The sequence below is a fragment of the Petaurus breviceps genome, unplaced genomic scaffold (genome assembly GCF_028583685.1).
Source record: "Petaurus breviceps papuanus isolate PSGF00001 unplaced genomic scaffold, PetGlider_PUasm1.0 173, whole genome shotgun sequence".
Classification (NCBI taxonomy): Eukaryota; Metazoa; Chordata; class Mammalia; order Diprotodontia; family Petauridae; genus Petaurus; species Petaurus breviceps.
In genome coordinates this window covers 13,810,020-13,812,918 of record NW_027185759.1, presented here as the reverse complement: position 1 = coordinate 13,812,918, position 2,899 = coordinate 13,810,020, and the positions used below count along the sequence as shown (strand labels likewise).

Sequence of the window (2,899 nt, the reverse complement as noted above, 5' to 3'; positions counted from 1 at the left end):
TATACATATATATATATTTTTTTCCTATCTAATCTTACCACACTTCTCGGAGGAAAGGAAGACAAATATAATCCCCAGTTTACAGATGAGAAAACTGAGGCTTGGAGAATTTAAGTGCCATGAACTCAGAGATAGTTAATGGAATCATTGGGATGCAAATCCACATTTCTTTGTCACCAGGTCCACTGCCCTTTCCACTGTACTACCCTATCTCAGAGTGGTACATCTCTTCCATTTCTGGTTCTGTCATCATATACTAATATTATATGTTTTGTAATAATTTCTACACATGCTTTATTTGATTTCATTTACAAATGATTTCATTCTTTCTAAGTTTAAAAACCATTGATGTGGAATTCAGTTCCCTATTTGGTATGAAAGTGGGGATATATACACATTTTCTTAAAAAAAAAAAGAATTTACCATGGGGTGGTAGCTTTCTTTGTAAATTAGACACACAATAATAAAGCTTTATTGTCAGAATGGCTTTTATGCCAATGTAACAAAGTCCTTAATTCAACAATGTCTTTATCCTTGAAACTGACCTTCTTCTAGTCATGGATTGTTGGCATTTAATATTCAAGCTTCCTAATTCTCTTTTGAAAGCCTGTCACAAGAGAAGCATGCTGGAGAATGCATAATGATTTATTTGCTCTCCAGCACTCCTTCCTATCTGGGAGCTAAAGAAAATGGAAAGGAGATCAGTACGTTCTCTTTGTATTAATGGGGAAGATTGCTCATGAAATGATCTAAACAACAAATGGACAAAACCCCTTCCGCCAAAAAATCATGACTACCATTACCAAAAGCCACCACGTGCCTCCAGTCTGCAGAAACTGAAGCATTATCGATGTCCAAAGGGTTTGGGACATCAGGATTTAAAGGGCTGTTTTAGAGAATGCTGTGGTGCCTTCTGTTGGCTCTAGGTGGATCTGTGGCCCAAGGAGTTGGAATGCCAAAGTTGTAGAATTCAATCGGCATCATGAACTCTAGGGATTTTCTTTCAGGAATTCATCATTCAGAAGTCTGGTGTTCTGCTCTGAAATGGAACAAGGAAAGCCACTGCCTAGCAGATCATCCCCTCCCACCCCTGTTTCTCAGTTGTATTTCAGTTGTGTCTGACTCTTTGTGACACCATTTGGCCTTTTCTTGGCAGATATTGGAGTGGTTTGTCATTTCCTTCTCTGACTCATTTTACAAGTGAGGAAACTGAGGCAAACAGGGTTAAATGACTTGCCTAGGGTCACATAGCTTGTAAATGTCTGAGGACAGATTTGAACTCATGAAGATGAGTCTTTCTGACCCCAGGCCAGGCACTCTCTCCACTGTCCACCTAGCTGCCCAAATATAATTTTAATTAGTAATAATTAGCTCTGAGTTATAAGGGCCGTAGAGATAATTTAATTTTACTCTTTCATTTTGCAGATGGGGAAACTGAGAACTGCAGGATGGAGGTATCTGGACACTGAAATTGATGTGGAAGCTTTAGCAATCAATAAGCACTATTATGTGTCAGACTGTGGTAAATATTGAATTGAGTGAGGATTCAAATAAACAACTAGTTGCTTGGCAAAGGAAAAGAGAGTCTAATTTAAGAAGATCAGCATCTGAGCTCCACTCCCCCAGACCCTCCCTCTCCCCTCCCTATTCAGTCTGTGCTTAGCCAAAGTGACAGCAGGCAAAATCCATTCTGTGTCTGAACAGCATCTATAAGCTGAGTGGGGATTTCAGATGCTGCAATGGCCCTGGCCTCGTCTGCAGTCCCTCTGCCTTGGGTTCATGTTAGCAGAATGGAAGGACAGTCTCCACTTGGTGGGGTGGGTTTATTCAAGAGGAGGTATGTCCTTGAGCCTGATGGATTTTTGGGATCAATGGAAAGCCTGACAGATCTAAAGGAGAGAAGGCCCAGAGTGTCCTAAGTGGACAGAGAAAGCTCCCTATTTCTTTTCTACATGGGTTATGTGGCAAAAAATATACATAAGGGTTTAAATAGCTGCATGCTTCTTTTGTTCCTAGGTAAGGCATGAGGAAAGGAGAGGGTGATAGTGAATGAAAAGTTTGATTTTTATCTTTAGTAAAAGCAACAGTGAGACCCTGATGGGCTCCATAAGTGGTCACTTGTTCGTTAATATCATATTGAAATGGGGGAGGCCAGGTAGCACAGCAAGTAAGAGCACCGGCTCCAGTGTTGAGAAGACCTGGAGATCGAATCCCGGGCTCAGACACTTAGCACCCACCCAGAAACACCTGGCCGTGTAACTTTGAGCAAGTTACTTAACCCCAATTGCTCAAAAATAAAAAAAAAATATCATATTGAAATGGACTATGTCGGTAGCATGTATTTTGTACACCAGGAGTTCAGGTAAGTCAGGATGGTAAAGGGTCATATAGGGTCATAGGTCTGGAGCTAGAAGTGACCTTGGGATTCATAGAGGCCAATAGCCCCATTAAAAAAAAAGGAAACTGGGACCCAATTGACCAGTTAATCAACAAGTATTTATTTAACATTTTATTAGGTGCAGCATACACAAATACAAGGGAGGAAAAGAATCGATTCATGATTCGTCGATGCATAAATATGTGTGTATGTATACATATAAGTATGTGTGTGTCTGTGTGTGTTGTGATATCACTTGAGTTGAGTCTGGAAGGAGGAGGAGGATTCTGAGGATGGAGGTGAAGAAGGAGGGCATTCCAAGTATCGAGGAAAGATAGACTTAAGGTAAAGTGATTAACAGAGACAGACAGACAGATAGACAGAGACAGAGAGAGACAGAGCAGGAGAGAGAGAGAGACAGAGAGACAGAGAGGAGAGACAGGAGAAAGAAAGGAGAGGGGCAGAGAGAGACAGTGAGAGAAACAGAGAGAGAGAGAGAGAGAGAGAGAGAGAGAGAGAGAG

The 2,899-nt window shown here is 41.1% G+C and overlaps 1 long non-coding RNA gene across 1 annotated transcript in view; it reads left to right on the top strand.

Annotated features, from left to right (window-relative positions):
• The first annotated feature begins 2,623 nt into the window (after positions 1-2,623).
• Positions 2,624-2,899, top strand: part of LOC138157847 (uncharacterized) — a 107,113-nt gene continuing 106,837 nt past the window's right edge. Inside the window, exon 1 of the long non-coding RNA XR_011167478.1 lies at positions 2,624-2,722. This is a non-coding gene — a long non-coding RNA (uncharacterized lncRNA). The remainder of the gene's footprint in view (positions 2,723-2,899) is intronic.